At 40.1% G+C, this 20695-nt stretch overlaps 1 long non-coding RNA gene across 2 annotated transcripts in view; it reads right to left on the reverse strand.

Annotated features, from left to right (window-relative positions):
• Positions 1–20695, reverse strand: part of LOC134037545 (uncharacterized) — a 112541-nt gene that overhangs the window by 38298 nt on the left and 53548 nt on the right. The window lies entirely within an intron of this gene.

Here is a 20695-nt window from a genome sequence, read left to right on the forward strand (position 1 = left end):
ATCGCCCATCCCTAATATTTATATGTTTAGGGGCCCCTCCAACACCACCAATCTTGCATCACTTGACGAGAACGGGGGCCCTCGCCAAGTGATACTTATTATTAGCTGATAGAAGCTAATTCCTGCGTGTGGTCTCATGTTGCTTTAATCCAGCTCTTCTTATCAAACGTAACAGTCATTTAACTCATGGTTACAATGGTAAACCAGCACAACAATGACAATTACCATGCAACAAAACACTACATTCTAAGCAGACACAATAAAAAAATGCAATTCATGAAGTTACATTTGTATTTCGAACAAATGGCAAATTTATCAGCAAATTTTAACACTATTTACCGCCTTGCATCATGGGAATTGACCAGCCAATGAGCCACGCTATCTTCATTTTTGGGTGTGCTTTGCCTTTGGCAAGGGAACAACCTTTGTTCTCTCACATATATATTATTATTAGTGTGTTTGCTGCAAGCAAAAACACTATTGTTATTCTGCATACTTATTATTGGGTGTGCTTTGCCTTCGGCAAGGGCACAACCTTTGTTCTCTCACATATATATTATTGGGTGTGCTTTGCCTTCGGCAAGGGCACAACCTTTGTTCTCTCACATATATTATTATTATTATTATTTTATTTATTTTTTCTTTTTGCCCCCCTAAAACTCAGTCAATATTTGCCCTACATAGACAACCTAGGTGTCAAAAGTTTCGTCTTGGTAGCGATTGAGTTGCTTCTCTTGGGATTTACGTTCCGTTGCATGGTTTATGCTCAAGTTAAGTTTTTGTGGCGAAAAGTGAAGCTAACGGTGGCTAATTTGCTAGCCACAGTCACTGACGTTACTTACGTCACTAACGTCACGAAAACACGCGTGACTACCTTTGGCAGAACATTCGTTTCGCATCTGTTAACTTGGGGGATAGCTAGGCTAACTATAGCTTTACTGCAAGGCAGCTGCAGAAACGCCACAAGCAAAGAGGCCAGGGTGATAACTATTTACTCATTTTACTTTGTGATATGACACACAATTGTGATGTGTAATGTACAATATAAGCTGATATTATTAAGGAAGTACATCTACTTTCGGAAACAGTAGTCTAATATTTCACTGAAGTATTAGCATCACGACATTAGCCTCTGTTGCCCGGGCAAAACATACTACAGTGGTCTATGATGCATCTGTTTTCAATCGTTGAAATAAACATTCCTCACAAATACATTTTCGTTGTAGGATTTATTATGACATTAGATTACAAGTAAACGATTTGTGGGTGAAATTATCATTACCTGTGGTTTCAAACTAGTGTAGCTCACTGCAACGTTGTAGCCTACGCGAGACACTACAAAAACATCTACACAGCTGTTTAGGAAGTCAAACGGCGACAGAACATGTTCGGCACTCCCCTTACTTAAATCTAAAGTCTAACTACTAACCTGAACTTCATTGCCACAGCCTAAACTTTGTCAATCTGTTCATGAAAATAATGAATTTCAGCCTAAACCGTACAACGGAACGATAAATCAAATTCAACCAACGCAATCGCTACCAAGACGAACACAGCAGTAGTCTAGTACTGTACCGTAGTAGTACAATTTACCGGGGCTTCTCCACACAGGGCTATATCGCATTTTGCGTTGTTACTGACAATGATCGCTACCAGTGAGCTTTTTATTAATGAGCGATTTTCCACTAAATAAATGTCAAGCTTATTTACGTTGTGGGGGCCATATTTTCAGTTAGCAGATGGTACTGTTTGAATCGCGATTCCATCTTCTACTGCCGGTAACGTCGTAGAATAATCTTCAAAGGGGGTTCTTTATTAATGAATGAATGCAATGAGTAGGCTAAATGCCTGAAAATATCACGAGAAAGGAAAAACTTAAAAGGACGTTTAAGTCATAGAGATTAGGTCCATTTTTACACCGGTCTGGCAAATGTATTCGTTTTGATTCAACTATGAGGCTGCCTCTTGCAGGGGAAATGAGAAGACATCATATTTCATTCTACACTTCACTCGTATTTTCAGCTGTAAATGAGCAGCACAAAAAAAGGCTTTTAAATCTATGTAATCTTTATAAATAATAAGTATGCATTTTTATATAACATTTACAGAAATATCAGTTGTAAAAATGTCATTCAAAAACGGACCCCTGTGCAACCGACGCAAGCAAGCACACCCTACAATTTCCCCAGAAATTGTACCCTCTCTAGTTGTGAGAATGCTGTTAAGCATTCTCACTATTGTTTTCCTGTTTCTCTTTATTATTGTGAGAATGCTTAAGCATTCTCACTATTGTTTTCCTGTTTCTCTTTATTATTGTGAGAATGCTGTTGAGCATTCTCACTATTGTTTTCCTGTTTCTCTTTATTATTGTTGGAATGCTGCTTCAGCATTCCAAGTATTGTTCTTTGAATCTTTATTGTTGGAATGCTGCTTCAGCATTCCAAGTATTGTTCTTTGAATCTTTATTCAACTTATTTATCTTCTATTTCTTCCGTGACACCTTTCAGCACCTTCAAATCTTCAGCTATTAAAACCGTTCAGCTATCAAAAAAATCAGCAGTTTCAGGCCATGGGTGCTATGACTTTTCAGCTTTGTACCTCTTATGCTTGAATTAATATAAATCAATATTCATAATATTTTTAACATGGGTTTCCAATGGAGTTTTCTTTCAAATCCTCTCAAACTTCTTTAAACTTCTTCAACTTCCAAATCCTTCTTCTTCCTCAATCTTTCAGCTAGAGCCACCATTTAAACTTTAAAATGTTGACAAAACCCTAAACTATTTTTTAATAATTCAGCTTTTTGATATCTATTCAACTTTTTTCAATATCACTGATTATGTTTCATGACTTTTTCAAGCCGTTTCTGAGATTTACATGGGTGTTTACGTGAAACCCTAGAGTGCAGACTGAAACGCTTAGAGTGGAGGGCAGCTTCGGATGTCGTTGAAAAAATATTTCTAGTTTGCCAGCATTGCCACAATTTTCGCTCTTCATGCTTCGTTTTTGGATCAATAGATAGCTAATTTTGTGCTGGTCGTAGACAGTTGTCTGTTGAATCCAACAGACGTACACATTTGTTCAGAGCCCCACGAAAGCGAGACAAAGTCCAACTCTCGCCCCATAGAGACCAATGCAAATCTGGTGACAAAATCGTCAGAGAAAGCAAAAAGAACAAGATTTTGAAACTGCCGGTAGAGTCGTATTTCTGACCGCACAGAAATATAAAGGACATCTCTGGTTTCGGCAGAGTCTTTGGTCTCGGAAAATATCCTTATTTTTTGGATTGGACGTATAGTTTTGCGTCTAGGTCAACTTGTTTGAGGTGTGGATGCTAGGTAAATGTTCGTTTTTCTCTCTGCCTAGCTCGTTAGCCGTCACAGCTGCGCCATCACCGTGACAACCAAACAAACGCACCAGGAAAGCAAAAGGGACACGTTTTCGAAACTGCAGGTAGAGTCGTATTTCTGACTGCACAGACATATAAAGAATATCTCTGGTTTAGGCAGAGTCTTGGGTCTCGGAAAATATCCTTATTTTTTGGATTGGACGTATAGTTTTGCGTCTAGGTTAACTTGTTTGAGGTGTGGATTCTAGCTACATTAGTTATTCTCTCTGCCCAGCTCGTTAGCCATCACAGCTGCGCCATCACCGTGGCACCCAAACAAACACGCACCAGGAAAGCAGAAGGAACACGTTTTCGAAACTGCAGGTAGAGTCGTATTTCTGACTGCACAGACATATAAAGAATATCTCTGGTTTCGGCAGAGTCTTGGGTCTCGGAAAATATCCTTAGATTTTGGATTGGACGTACAGTTTTGCGTCTAGGTTATCATGTTTGAGGTGTGGATTCTAGCTACATTTCTCTTATTCTCTGCCCTCAGCGCGTTAGCAATCATAGCTGCACCATCACCGTAACGACAGACACGAACCACTCAGTCTCTCAAATAGGTGATTGGTACGTTTACTTGACCATGAGAAACCCGATTACTAGCAATTGTCGGTTTATGCCAATAATACGATTACTCCGTTTACATGTGTAATTAGTTATGCGATTACTCAATAAACGCGTCTACATGATTCTTTTTTATTAATCGTTGTATGCTCCACGGACAAAACTTGCACCATCATCCTTCTGCAACAGTGTCGCCGTGTCTTCCTGTATCGGCCCTACTGCTGTATGTTTCATTCCATCAACACATTGAATCCTACTAAGAAAGCCGAGTAAACGCACTCAATGGTAGGCTACATCTGCTACTGCTATTACTATCCCAACTATAATTTAATCTGTTAAAACGATAATATTCTTGTTACGACTAGCTAGCCTACTTCTTCTGTTTAACAGTTCAGCTTTCAGCTTCTCCCACATTGTAGGCTATTTTAGCTCTTAGCTTTGTTAAGATGATGCAGTTCAGCTTCCACACTGCCTCTTTTGTGTGACTCACACATTTTTGAAATTCATTTCAGCTTGCGGGTATTTTCTAATTTCTCACTTTTATACTTTTTAAAATATTAAGGTTTTTGTGCAAATTATTCTCCCTTTAAAAGTAATGGTAAATCCTTTCAAATCATTGTTGGAATGCTGCTCCAGTCCCTTTCAAAAATACCTTTCGGTTGCTTTGAAGCTTCAGCTTATAACTTTCTACTAAATTTTCACTATTTTCAGCTTTTTTAGCATGGTCAGCTATCCCCATTCAGGTTTTCAGCATTCTCACTGCTGTTTCGCAGGAACAGCCGTTTCTAGTTGTGAGAATGCTGTTAACCCTTTCACACGTAGGTTCTAAATTCCTTGACTGGTCCCCCAGAGTGAGTTTTTTATGCGCGTGAGTTTGGATCAATCTCAACGTTCTAGAAATTGATTATGACGCATTAAAATCGAATTGCTATACAATTTAAGTATTTCTCGGTTCGCATTTTCCATTGACCTAGTTTGCACCCTGTATTAGTGACGAATACTCCATTCATTGGTTGTTTTGTTTATCCACCTTCTCGTTACGTATTTCTTCCGCTTCAGGGGACTGGCGGAAACCTTCAAAGTAGATATTTTGGCTATTATTCTGGTGACTGAAGTATTTGTATAACTCAAATTATACCACCCATATAGTTTGCACGATACTGAGATGAAAGCATGAACTGTTGTATTTCACGAGGTGATGTTTTTGCCAAACTAGCTAGCTCGTAGTGTAGTAAAGAGTCAATCAACAAGTTAGCTGTTGCTAATTTACTAGGCTATGTTACGTTGTTTGTGTGGTCGGATTATAACGAAAACAAAATAATTTGGATACATCCAGTCAGTCTAATTTGATTTATATTCATCGTTTTGTTTTCTCTAGCTGGCTTCCATCTCGTAAACCTTCTGAGTTGGCAACGCAGCCAGTGTTCACAAAATAAGTTACTGGATGGAAGCCAGCTAAACGAAAACAAAACGATACATTACAATCCTAGTAATACGCTAGACTGACTAGATGCACTTGCATTACTTTGTTATAATCCTACTACACAAACTACGTAACATAGCCAAGTAAATTAGCAGCAACTGTTGATCGTCAACCAAATTGAGCTATAGGCGAGACTGGAACATGACTCCCACACACCTCGGCGAAAGGCGATCAAGCAAACTCATGCTGCTTGGATACCTTCAAACCTTTTTGGTTGGCATCTTTATCTGGGAAACTTTTCTGGTGAGTAGATTATTTATACCCACAAAATATACACATACCTGTGGCATGATATTGAGACGAAAGCATGACCTGTGGTTGTTTTCCACTATCTGATGTTTTTACTAGCTAGCTCGTAGTAAAGGGTATTATTCAGGTAACTAGCGATTACTAACTTGCCATGTTTAGTCAAATTAAAGCAAACACAATAATTCAGACATCCATTCTATATTGATGGCTATGTTTTGTGATCTCTTGCTACCATCTACTGTCATTAATTTCCGTGTTGATAGAAAATGTATTCCTCATTTATTGTCAGGCCACAGTTCAAGCAAAAATGAGAGGCAAGTGTAATTTGTTTGGAAAATCTGGGCTAGGGCTAGTTGATGGACGACATGTAGAATAAACCAGACTTTATGCTTATTCAATCTAACAACCTATTGAAATGACAAGACGGCAATGTATGACTGTAATGTTTCATAGGGTAATGAAACGCACCACTTGTCATACCACTTGATTGCCTGCTGTTGACCGTTTTCTATATCTTGAACATCTCCCTATAATTTTACAGGTGAATGTTGGCCTGCACAGGCCCCGTTCCAAGAAACAGAACATGACAGCACTGCTGTACAAATTGTCCATGTATAGTACATGGCCTTCTCTCAGGTGTCGAGCAAGTACGGTCAGCACAAAGTGACCATTCCTTGCTGAACATCAACGAGACCGTCAAACACCTAATTCCTTGATGTACCAGCAGCATGTTTATTTTTTTGCAAAGGCTGAAAGCCCATCTCCCATCCCACACCATCACCACATTGCATAGAGGGACTGTAGAGAGCATCCCAAGGAGCTGCATCACGGCCTGCAGAGGACAGTGAGGACAGCTGAGAAGATAGTCAGGATCTCTCTGCCCTCCCTCACAAACATCTATACCAAATGCTGCATTCCCAAACCCACACGCATTGTGGACAAACCCATGCACCCCACACGCTCCTGTACATCATCAAACTCAATATTTTTGCATATTGCTGCTACCTCAATAACTGATGTCCATGTATTATGGTATTAGTATGTTATGTTTACATTCAGTTTCCCTTGCACTAGCTTACTTGTTTACATTCACAGTATCCCCACTTCTTGGTGTTTTGAGGCATTTGTCACAAATTTCATCTTGTCTTATTGGACCAATTTTATTGACCTAATTCCACACAGTTGTTGTAGTTGTCTAGGTTATGTCTAGGTCCTGGAAGAACGTTGTTTTGTTTCATTGTGTACTGTAAGTATATGATGACAATAAATACCAGTTGACTTGTCATTACAACAGATCCAGAAATCCCAAGCCCTTCATGATCCTGGATGTCCATAGTGGATCCTGTGTAAAGGATCATGTCCTAAACATAGCCAGTACATCACACAACTCAAACATGCTGTACCTTTTTGCCGATATGTTGACGGAAGCTTTGCCTACCCCTACACAGTAAGGTTTTAAATAATTTTGATGTGATATTTTTTATAGCTGTGTGCTAATGATATTCATTGATATGTAACGTGACAATGACGAGATTGTACCCTTTCCTGGACATGTAATTAGCTACCTGAAATGAGTAAAAGGATACGTGTTAAAAATTAAGAAACGTGTTGGTGTGGGCTTTTTAACTTATTAAAATATTTATTAAAATAACTTAGTACTGTCATTACTGTTCCGATTTTTAAATATTCACACAGGTGAATCCACAGTGAATTGATATGATATATTATCGTAGTGTAGCTTTCGAGAAGCTAACTTGGCTAATGACGATAATGTAGGCTGCCATGTTTTTTGTTTTGATCAGTACTCTGCATTGTGGGTGTCAAATGGTCAACGAGATGACCTAATCTTCTCACGAGAAAATACTGAGGTGTACGGGGTCAAGGGGTACATCATCAAGGGTCATATTTGTTGCCGGAAGACAAAAAAATCAAAGATGGCCTCTAGTAGCTCAAAACGAGACGAAAGACAGACGAATGTCAGATGTTTTAGATGCATATTTGTGAACGTATATCTATTATTTCGATCTCTGGTTGGTTGTACAATAGTAAAATCTGTTGAAAGCGATAGCCAAGTCAAGGAAAACGGATAATATTATGGTTTACTAGGTGGCGTGAGTAAAGCGTGAGTTATTTTTGGTTAGCTGTTAGCTAACATTAGCTAAACTAAATTGTTTGAACGTTTTCTTATAGATAATAAAGGTAAACTTTCTCAAAATATACAGTAAATTGATATTCATGTTTATAACATACGCGTAGGCTAATGCTGAAGAGTTTATTGTTACGTAATAAGCCAAACTGGACATTCTAAAGGACGCGTTCCAACACACCGGTGTGTTGGTACGCTCCAGGGACCAGCCAGGACTCAACACACCGGTGTGTTCGTACGCGTCAAAGGGTTAAGCATTCTCACTATTGTTTTCCTGTTTCTCTTTATTATTATTATTGTGAGAATGCTGTTCAGCATTCTCACTATTGTTTTTCAACTTCTTAGTTCTTCCGCCGTTTTTTGGCCTTTAACTCGTTCTGCATACTTTAACCGATTCCTACAACTTTTGTATCAAAACGTTCAGCTCCTTCAGGAGATGATGGCTATGACTTTTGGTATTTCTCACTTTTATACTTTTTAAGACATTAAGGTTTTTGTCTCCCATTAAAAGTAATGGTAAATCCTTTCAAATCATTAAAAAGCTTCCTCCTCTTTCAAACGTAACTACTTCAGCTTACTTTCAGCTAGAGACACCATTCAACCTTTAAAATGTTCACAAGACATTCAGCTATTCCCAAATGATTCAGCTTTTTCAAATGTTCAGCCAATTTTGAATTATGACAGTTTGAAATACATTAAAATGTTTGCTCCTTCTTGATTTTTATGAATGAGCAGCAAGCAGAGTGGCACACTCTGCTTGCTGCTCTTTTTCTGATATTCAACTAATTTGTCAAACAAATTCCTCTAACGTTCATATAGTTTAACTTACAGAAACAAGTTATACCTTAAAATGTAGGAAAAATTGTCTTCTTTCAGCCAATGTAACTACTAAAGAGCTCACATTTACAGATTTTCAGCTATGAGCCTTGAAGCGAGAGCAGCCTTTCAAATTCTCTCACTAACTTCAATGGAGAGGTGAGTAAAATCAGTCAGAGAAAGCAAGAAGGAACAAGATTTTGAAACTGCCGATAGAGTCGTATTTCTGACCGCACAGACATATAAAGGACATCTCTGGTTTCGGCAGAGTCTTGGGTCTCGGAAAATATCCTTATATTTTGGATTGGACGTATAGTTTTGCGTCTAGGTCAACTTGTTTGAGGTGTGGATGCTAGGTAAATGTTCGTTTTTCTCTCTGCCTAGCTCGTTAGCTATCACAGCTGCGCCATCACCGTGGCAACCAAACAAACAAGCACCAGGAAAGCAAAAGGAACACGTTTTTGAAACTGCAGGTAGAGTCGTATTTCTGACTGCACAGACATATAAAGAATATCTCTGGTTTCGGCAGAGTCTTGGGTCTCGGAAAATATCCTTATATTTTGGATTGGACGTATAGTTTTGCGTCTAGGTCAACTTGTTTGAGGTGTGGATGCTAGGTAAATGTTCGTTTTTCTCTCTGCCTAGCTCGTTAGCTATCACAGCTGCGCCATCACCGTGGCAACCAAACAAACGAGCACCAGGAAAGCAAAAGGAACACGTTTTTGGAACTGCAGGTAGAGTCGTATTTCTGACTGCACAGACATATAAAGAATATCTCTGGTTTCGGCAGAGTCTTGGGTCTCGGAAAATATCCTTATATTTTGGATTGGACGTACAGTTTTGCGTCTAGGTTATCTTGTTTGAGGTGTGGATTCTAGCTACATTTCTCTTATTCTCTGCCCTCAGCGCGTTAGCAATCATAGCTGCACCATCACCGTAACAGTGCGTTCACACTGCAGCGGAGCGGGCGGCGCGTGGCGTCGGCTTCCAATTCATTTTCAATGAAACCAGGCGTTGACGCTCGCGTAGGGCATTGTGGGAAGGCGAGCGGAGCGGAGCGTTGCAAGTTGGATTTTCTCAACTTTATGTAAATGAGGAGCGTGAAAACGCTAGCGTTGGCCAATCGGATTGTTTTCTTTTTTCTTGTAACGTAGCAACCTTTGGTCATGATAAACATTTCTAGGTTTCACAATTTCAAGATGGAGGAGAAACTTTTCGTATGTGTCTGCACACCCAGTTCTGTTCAGAACAAAGTTACTAATGTGACGAGCCTGAATTTAAAGATTACATTAAACTAATAATGCATGGTGCATGGTTGCCGATGTCGTCATTGTTCCTAGTGTGTTTTTATAGCCTACTTTTAAATTCAGTCTCGTCACATTACGTGACTGTTCTGTGCCACTGCTAGCCCAGCCTACAAACGACTGGTTGAGTGACCGGTGGCGTAACATGTATTATACTGTAATCTTGCACTAGTAAAATCTTGCACTTACATAAATGTTGTGTAAAAGTGGTATTTTGATCGATATTGTGAGTACATGAACCCAAATCTGCACGCTTGGCCATGACTACAACAGTGACCTTAGAGAACTACAACTCTGTATTAACTTGTCTAACACGCCCCCGAGCGTGGTGTACTGTGGGAAGGCAAGTGATGCAGAGCGTTAAAAAACGCTGCAGTGTGAACGCACTGTAACGACAGACACGCACCACTCAGTCTCTCACACAGGTGATTGGTACGTTTACTTGACCATGAGAAACACGATTACTAGCAATTGTCGATTTATGCCAATAATACGATTACTCCGTTTACATGTGTAATTAGTTATGCGATTACTCAATAAACACGTCTACATGATTCTTTTTTATTAATCGTTGTATGTTCCACGGACAAAACTTGCACCATCATCCTTCTGCAACAAAGTGTCGCCGTGTCTTCCTGTATCGGCCCTACTGCTGTATGTTTCATTCCATCAACACATTGAATCCAACTAAGAAAGCCGAGTAAACGCATAGGCTACATCTGCTACTGCTAATACTATCCCAACTATAATTTAATCTGTTAAAACGATAATATTCTTGTTACGACTAGCTAGCCTACTTCTTCTGTTTAACAGTTCAGCTTTCAGCTTCTCCCACATTGTAGGCTATTTTAGCTCTTAGCTTTGTTAAGATGATGCAGTTCGGCTTCCACACTGCCTCTTTTGTGTGACTCACACATTTTTGAAATTCATTTCAGCTTGCGGGTATTTTCTCATTTCTCACTTTTATACTTTATAAAATATTAAGGTTTTTGTGCAAATTATTCTCCCTTTAAAAGTAATGGTAAATCCTTTCAAATCATTGTTGGAATGCTGCTCCAGCCCCTTTCAAAATTACCTTTTGGTTGCTTTGAAGCTTCAGCTTATAACTTTCTACTAAATTGTCACTATTTCAGATTTTTTAGCATGGTCAGCTATCCCCATTCAGGTTTTCAGCATTCTCACTGCTGTTTCGCAGGAACAGCCTTTTCTAGTTATATCAACTTCTTAGTTCTTCCGCCGTTTTTTGGCCTTTAACTAGTTCTGCATACTTTCACCGATTACTACAATTTTTGTATCAAAACGTTCAGCTCCTTCAGGAGATGTTGGCTATGACTTTTGGTATTTCTCACTTTTATACTTTTTAAGACATTAAGGTTTTTGTGCAAATTATTCTCCCATTAAAAGTAATGGTAAATCCTTTCAAATCATTAAAAAGCTTCCTCCTCTTTCAAACGTAACTACTTCAGCATACTTTCAGCTAGAGACACCATTCAACCTTTAAAATTTTCACAAGACGTTCAGCTATTCCCAAATGATTCAGCTTTTTCAAATATTCAGCCAATTTTGAATTATGACAGTTTGAAATACATTAAAATGTTTGCTCCTTCTTGATTTTTATGAATGAGCAGCAAGCAGAGTGGCACACTGCTGGCTGCTCTTTTTCTGATATTCAACTAAATTGTCAAACAAATTCCTCTAACGTTCATATAGTTTAACTTACAGAAACAAGTTATACCTTAAAATGTAGGGAAAATTGTCCTCTTTCAGCCAATGTAACTACTAAAGAGCTCACATTTACAGATTTTCAGCTATGAGCCTTGAAGCGAGAGCAGCCTTTCAAATTCTCTCACTAACTTCAATGGAGAGGTGGGTAAAATCCGTCAGAGAAAGCAGGAAGGAAGACGATTTCGAAACTGCCGGTAGAGACATAATTCTAACCGCACAGACATATAAAGGACATCTCTAGTTTCGGCAGAGTCTTGGGTCTCGGAAAATATCCTCATTTTATTGATTGGACGTGTAGTTTTGCGTCTAGGTCAACTTGTTTAAGGTGTGGATGCTAGGTAAATGTTCGTTTTTCTCTCTGCCTAGCTCGTTAGCTATCACAGCTGCGCCATCACGGTGGCAACCAAACAGACACGCACCATGAAAGTTTTTGAAACTGCCAAAGGAGTTGTATTTCTGACCGCACAGACACAAAGGATATCTATGGTTTCGGCAGAGTCTTGGAATGAAATATACGTAATTATGTGGGCAATGTAGAACAGCGGACAGATTCGATATTTGATCTTTTGTTAGTTATGGCCATTCTAGTGACGCTACTGTCATCATGGCTGCTAATAGAACGGCGAAACCAGGTCACATACGGTCTAATAACTATCATTCATTACCTAGCTAAAAACAAATGCTTCGTAACTGAAGAGTATTTACTTTTTATTGGCGATATTGACAACAGAGGTTAAGGAACTTGTCTTTAATCAAAAGATGGTCTCCGTTTTAAACATAAGCTCCAATTTTCCATTGCATCCTCTCTAGCTTCACGCCTTCGGTTATTATTCAAGCCTACGGTGTTAATACAGTCTGTAAAAATACCACTTTGACACACTTGCAAGAAATGATCCGCTGGTTAGATGTACCCTGCACTATGAATTATTATTTTGATGTCATCTTAAATTAAGTGTCTGAACAGGACTGGGTGTGCAGGCACACATGATTAGTTTCTCCTCCGTATTGAACCTGAAACCTAGATTCTAGGTTAGAAATGTTGCCAGTCTGTTGCCAATGACCAACGGTTGCTACGTTTTTCCAGCAAGTTCAAGTCCAGGGCTCTCAAGTATCACAGTGCGTGTCCACTGCAGCGACGCGAATCGCTTGCCATTGCTCGCCTTCCCACAGTTCACCACGCTCAAGGGCGTTTCAAACAGATGAATGTAGAATGTAGTTCTCTAAAATCACTGTTGTAGTTCTCATGGCCAAGTGTGCAGACTTGGGGTTACGTAGTTGCAACATCGATCAAAATACAACTTGTGTACAAAATACAAAACTGCTTAACCCTTGTGTTATCTTCGGGTCATTCTGACCCATCAGTCATTGTGACCCACCGTCGTATTGCGACAAATTTACCTCATACAAAAACAAAGTGAAGCATTTTCTTTTAACTGTCGGGCTGTCTCAGACCCCCCACATTGGAATGGTTAAAAGAAAATTATTTGTTTTTGTATTGGGTAAAATTGGGTAAACACAACGATGGTTCGTTATGAACCTTTGGGTCATGTGACCCGAAGGCAGCACGAGGGTTAATAGACATACACGTTGACATGTGTAAAAAACGTTTTACTATATTCCTGTCTCTGCTAATCTGTCGATACGATAGTGAGTTCCAGCCGGGCTAGCTAGCTAGCTAGTTACTACAGAACGAAGTTACGTAATGTCACTAGACTGAATTAGAAAGTACAAGCACCAACAACTTTGGCAACCTTGCGCCATGCATCGTTTTTTTATTATTAACATCTCTGTACAAATACAGCTATGTATCGTACAGGACTGGGTAAGCAGCCACACAAACGATTAGTTTCTCCTCCACCTTGAAACCTAGAAAGCTAGAAATGTTTACCATGGTTGCTGCGTTACGAGAAACAAGAAAACACTCCGATTGGCCATCGCTAGCGAAAATCGCTCCTCATTTGCATAACGTTGAGAAATCTCAACTCTGTCGCGTCGCTACCCACAATGCACCACGCAAGCGATTCGCCTGGCTCCATAGAAAATGAATGGAAAACATCGCGTCGCTCGCATCGCGTCGCTGCAGTGGACAAGCACTGTCACGCATTGAGCGTGACTGTCACTCATTTCGGTCTTTTGTCACGCCCTCCCGCCACACATTGTATTTCTCAAGCAGAAAAAAAATATTTATAATATATTTAATATGCCACAGCACCCAACCAAAATTCCTCTGACCGCGCCACTCTCACTATGGAACCGGCAGGAATCAAGCGCGTCTCCCCTGGAGTTCTTAATCGAGCTTGCCACTTATCAGCCAATCAAAAAAAATAAAAGGTCTATACAATAGCCAATCGGAAAATAGCACCATTGTATCTGGGTAACATTTAATGTAACAACCAATGGAAAAAAAGCATATCCTGTAATTTTTCACGTGATTCTGCTACAACGTCTTCCAAAAGTTTCTTTCACCTACAGAGCAAACCACTGGAGCTCGAGCATCACTTTGAGCACAGTCATGATATCCTGTTTTAATGTTACAATAAATTCACAACTTGTTTGACACAAACAATGACAACTTGACTGCTGTTAGAAAATGTTTCCCAGATAATTAGCATCAGTTTTTCATGAGTGTCTTAACCAACAGTTTTACAGCCTGTTCACTGACAACACCTGCTCAGAACAAGTAGTTCATAGATGTAGCCGGTGTGTATCGGTGAAACTCACTCCTCAGGTATGTAAAAGGTCACCCGCGTTGACAGTTAGCTAGCTTTTCGTTGGCGTAGTTGGTAGTGGTGGCGCTTGGAATGTCAGAGGTGGCAGGTTCGAACCCAGTGCGGGACGAACATAGGCCTGATACCTTTGACGGAGCTTGCAATATTTCGTCTGATACATATAATAGGCCTAGTCATATTTTCACATTATAAACATCTCTTTCCAAATACGCATAATAATTTTATGTGTTTTGCATAGTCAATGTTATAGGTCACTTTTAAAATAATGTAATATTTTATAATTATATCCTGGCCATGGATGCATTAATCATTGCTGCCTTTCAAACATGTCAGGTAAAAAGCAATTAATTAATTAATTTTGACCCCTGGTGGGGGGGGGGGGGGTATGGGGCGAATGTCACTCTTGCTTGTCTTCAAAACTTGAGAGCCCTGGTACAGTTACGTTTTTGTCCTTTCGCGCAACTAATACGAAGTCATGTGCATACCTCCATCCCTCAAAAGACGTCCTAAGCTCTGCCATTCTTGTTTTGCCTCCTGAACTCTGGGGCTAAGTCAACTGACGAGTGTTAAGCAAACACACGTAGCCTACTGTAAAGGGAAGTTTGATTTGTTGTTTTTTTCTCCTCCCGATATGCATATCGCAGTAATGCAAGTAACGCAAGTAACGCAAGACATTTTTGTATTAGTAACTGTAATGCGATTACTGAAGTTATCATTTACATTTAGTCATTTAGCAGACGCTCTTATCCAGAGCGCATTACTGTTATCAACAGTAATGCGTTACACTTGTTCCGGGAGTACAACGGCACTTAGGAATGCTTGGCTGGACTTGATGTTAGTTTCCTCCAGGATCACAATGACTGGTATTGAGAGACTTGTTGCTCTTGTTGGTTAGTTGTAACGGTTTCAAATTCTTGTAGTCGCTGTGAAATATTTTACTGTTGATTGTTTTTTCTACAGGTACACTCTTGCACTGTTGTGGGGAGTTTCATGTTGTTCAATTGTAACTTGTTTAACTGCATGCTCTTATGGTTCTTCCCTTTGGCACTTATTTGGTTTTCCACCATGTATGCTTCATGACACTGATCACAACACATAAAAAGGCATCTTTACCTGTTGGTGTTTTAGCATTTTTTTTCATTATGAATTTCATTACCCTTCTTTGGTGAGACCTCTACACCTTTTTGACCCGGCAAAATATTTGCAGTCGCAGAAAAAGATTTGCAGTCGCAGAAAAAGATTTGCAGTCGCAGAAAAAGATTTGCAGTCGCAGAACAAGATTTGCAGGAGTAGAACAAGATTTGCAGGAGCAGAAATAGTTTTGCATCCGTAAAGAAGTGTTGTATTATGCGAATTATTTTCGACAAACACTTTTTCTGCTCCTGCAAATCGTTTTCTGCGACTGCAAATCGTTTTCTGCGACTGCAATCTTTTTCTGCGACTGCAAATTATTATTGACCCTAATTTCACTCCATACATGTCAAATAAGTGTACTTATTATTACGTGGGGGGGTATCTGGAGCTGCCTCCGCCATTCTTTCAAATCGACTCTCCGCCAAGTGACCCGCCCTCCTCTGACTCTGATTGGCCGTGAACCTGAAACAAACCGATCAAACGAGCCATAGAAAAAGAGAGTTGCGACACTTCCATAGACTCCCATTGTTATCGAGGAATGCGGAAGTAAAGCGTGTCACATGTGACCTATAGTTCCAACACTGTGGCTGTGTCTACTACCGCGCACTTGTGCACTTCGAGCACTGACCTTCAGTGCTTAGGGCGCTTACACTGACAGAACCAGCAGAGTTCAGTGCACTGAAAGTACCCAGATGACGCACTGCAAACGGTCAAAAAATGCAGTGTACAACGATGGACATTACTCGCCCTAAACGGGCGCCATATTGGCTACGTAGCGGAAGAGGAGGATCCCTTTCCGGCAGCTTTTCATTTCATTTCTAAAATAATGGCGGACGAAATGACTCGCGAGCAGATTCGCCTTAGATTCGCGGGTGTCACTATCAGATTTTCGTCCGTCACTTCCCGCCAAGTGGTTAACTTAAGTGTACTGTTTGGTACAGTATGGTACAGTGTGGTAGCTAGCATAGCCATTTCTAGCTCTGCTTCACAATATTGCATTATGTATTATAAGTTAATGTAATATACATAAATGTTAATAAAGTATCAGACATATACATGATACAACACACCAGTAACCAATTGATATTATGTGTTAATATACTCAAAATGTCCGTGAATCGAGATGGTGCTGCTGTCGGTCCTGTCGAAAACCATTCAAACAGGCTGACAGCAGTGGGGTTTTTGTAACTACAGCGAGCTACCGGAACCACGTGAAAAAAACTCCACTCCATTCTACACCAAAAACGTCAGGGAGGACTGCTTTTTGTAGATACGAGTCTGATGAAGCTCTCAGAATCTCGGATTTCTTTAACCGAGCCTGTTTCATTCGTCATTTGCCTGAGAAAGCGACTTCTGTTAGCCAGCTGCATTGAAAACCATTCAAACAGGTTGACAGCAGTGGGGTTTTTGGAACTACAGCGAGCTACTTGAACCACATGATCACGTGTCGGCGAGATCAAAGCGTGTCGCAACTCTCTTTTTCTATGGCTCTGGATCAAACCAACGATGGCAGCGAGTAGGGGTGGGCGATATGGCCAAAATCTTCTATCACGGTATGAGTCATTTTATATCACGGTTACGGTATATATCACGGTATAGTAATTGTTCTGTAAATTCAATTAAGAAATGGTACAAAATAACCATACCATACTTCATCATCACACTCGATTATTTATTACAAACAAAAACAACTGCCTCACATGAGACAACACGAGTTAAAAACAAACGACTCAAAAAAGTTACGAGTACGAGTACTGATGCGCAGTCATGCCATCCGCGTGGTGACCTACTCACAGCTCAATACGGATCCGTAATGCCCTCCGACGAAAATTTCTAAATGAGCGAAAGCGATCAGTCTGAGTTTTACTATCCATATCTAACTTCGGTTTCGGCATATCAACCTCGTGAAAGCTTGGTCGATATGTTAAAGCCTCAGTTTGATATTTTCCGGCATGACCTCACTCTCACTTAGTAAGTAGCCTTCACTAGTCAGGGCTCGACAATAATGATGGCCCGAGGCCAGTAAAAAGTAACGCCGGGACAGTTAAACTAGCAACTCACTGGCCCGATCGGGCCACTGCAAATTATTGATTGAAAAAAAAAAATTCATTGTAAAAGTTAACATCCTTCATATGTTTAGCTAAATGCATAAATAACTTCAGCTTGTGGGGTGCACAGTTGGCAAATCAAGAGTTAAGTAGTGAGTGACGAGTGGTTGTCAAATTGTAATACTCTAATCTCGATACATTTTTTAACAACTGGCGCGAGACAAAGTGACGATGGCAGCAAAGTAGAGCTACGAGCTCAAACGGAAGCATTTTTTTTTATGGAACGAATATGCACTGTGTCGTCTGTCGTCTGTTCCCGTCTAAAGCAGACAAAAGTGGATCTTTTTACACAGGCACCGACAATTTTCGAAAACAATCCCTGACCAGCCATGCTAGCAGACATCACCTGGTTTGCGTGACAGCTAAGTGAATGGTTGACAATCCATCTTCCAGGCCGTTGACCATGCTGGTCAGGAATTTAAATGTAGATGCCCATCGTGTTATTGCACGACTTATAACAACGGCAATCACGTAATTAAGACGGGCCAGCCGTTCACCTCGTTCCCCCAGGCTATTGAACTGCAGCAGAAGAATGGTGTTGACTTGGGTACTTAGTATCATACTGATGAAATGCTATGGAAGCTTTTATATATTAGCATTGAGGGACCAGAGGTTTCAGTTTCAGCCTGACAGAGTTGTGCAGAGATGGCTGTCAGCAGGGAAGAGAGCACGTCATGTTTGAGGTGAATTGTTTTCCTGACTATTACCTTTTTATTTTTTATCACTAGAAATGTGATTTCATTTTTGTTCTTTTTATATCCAGGATGTGTTTAATAAATGGTTAAACATGTTAACAGAATAACACAACTTAGAAGTCTTTTGTTTTGTTGTAACAATGATAAATTACAACTTTTGGAGGGGGGGCCAGTAAAAATTGTCTTGGGGCCAGTAAGTTTCAAACCCACTGGCCCGGTGGGGCCAGTGCCAAAAAATGTTAATGTTGAGCCCTGCTAGTCATCCTTGATCAAGAATGCTAGCAATGCCACCAGTATAATTTTACAACAATAATTTTACAGCAGGAGACATAAAACTTGAACAACAAATCAAATTGGTTACCTGCAGAATGGGTCATCAAATATATAATTAATTAGCATCGGCATGAATGTGTTCCGCTTAGGCAAAATACACTCCGTTCCGTCAGACCAACGCAAATGTGCTTCAAGGTCAAACAAAAATAGCAAATAAAATAAAAGTTAAACTACAATTCTAAATATCGCAAGAATGCGATTTATATGATGGCTTATATTTAACAACCAGACATTTAATTGACACGTGTAATACAAAAATATAGTATAAAAGTATACCGCGGTTGAAACGGTATAGCCAAATCTCTCTCGGTAGACACATTTCTACCGTCACACGGTATATACCGTCATACCGCACAGCCCTAGCAGCGAGTATTACCCAATCAGGGTTAGAATGAAATTGACTCTTCACAGAATGCTGGTGGGATGATTTGCACGGAATGTGGACAAACCCCGGGACAAGCCCCGTCCCGTATTGATTCAAAATGGGACGCGCTATTTTATTCTCAAATACGGGACGATTCCGTATTTTAAGGGACGGGTGGCAACCCTAATCTCCACACTCTCTTGGCCGACCACGTTCAGCAAAATAATCAAAGGACCAAGAACAATATTGTAGGCGGCCAATTTTAGATCCTCAAACTTCGCAGCTGAGAGGCTGAATAGGGGAAACCAAGGTGCCAGACACACTTGCTGACACACTTGCCGACAAAGATCATAGATCCAAGACTGCGTTTTGTATATTTATTTGGTTCTGAAATGATCAAGGTTGTGCATCCAAGACAGCGGTCAGCAAAATAAGACTTCCCCCGTCACACCCTCCTCTCCTTACTCAAACACACAGGTGAACAAGTTAAATACTATAACTTCCTCCGCCCCCCACCAGGTGCCCTAATTACCGTAAGCAACCTGGCTCCTACAAATATTATATTTTACACTGGATGTTTTAAAGCTTGGAAGGTAATCTTCTGTAAACACTATCAACATGTACTAAAAGAGGGCATTGGAAGAGGTGGCAGACTCACAATATGTGAAGATAGTGTAACCAGGTTCTAATCAGCCTCCATAAATTACTTGCAAAAATATCTCAAGATCTGGGATCACTACTTAACCCTCGTGCTGCCTTCGGGTCACATGACCCAAAGGTTCATAACGAACCATCATTGTGTTTACCCAATTTTACCCAATACAAAAACAAATAAAAATACTTTTCTTTTAACCTTCGCAATGTGGGGGGTCTGAGACAGCCCGACGGTTAAAAGAAAATGCTTCACTTTGTTTTTGTATGCGGTAAAGTTGTCGCAATACGACGGTGGGTCACAATGACTGATGGGTCAGAACGACCCGAGGAGAACACAAGGGTTAAATACCTTTAGTAATGTCCTGGTTCGAGGGATAAAGATAAAATAGACTTCAAATATATTTAATAACTAATTTGTCTTGGGCTGTAGATGATTTACTTCACACAGAGAATGAAAACAAATATATAGTAACTCTCTTATAAACAATTGTATTATTGAAATTTGTTCAACAATGCATGTTACATTTCACATCTCAAAACACAAAGAAATAAAATATATTCTGGCCCAAAACTACCTTTTAATTAAGTTTTTGCTGCAGCAATAGTCAATTTGATTTAGTTGTGCACAACCCAGTACCTGTTTTGAGCTCAGTCTATAAAAAAATAACAAAAATGTATCCGACAATCCTCCGAATCTACAGAAAGGAAAGACCTCACTGGTGAAACAATGAAATGGAAATCCGAACTCAGGCCTGAAGTTCAGAATCCAGTCGGCTGTCCACCACGCTCTCTCCCCACACCGCTGGCCGACTGGAACACACCTCTTCCATCGCATCCCCGCCGTCTCTCCCTCACAGTCCAACCACACAGGCCCACAGCTATAGCAACAGATGGTAGTCCGACACCACTATAGCAACAGATGGTTGTCCGACACCACCATCAAAAGAAAAAATACAAAATCAAACACTATTCAGTATATTATTTCTTCAGTTTTTCTGAG

Source organism: Osmerus eperlanus, chromosome 17 (assembly GCF_963692335.1).
Source record: "Osmerus eperlanus chromosome 17, fOsmEpe2.1, whole genome shotgun sequence".
NCBI classification, from domain to species: Eukaryota; Metazoa; Chordata; class Actinopteri; order Osmeriformes; family Osmeridae; genus Osmerus; species Osmerus eperlanus.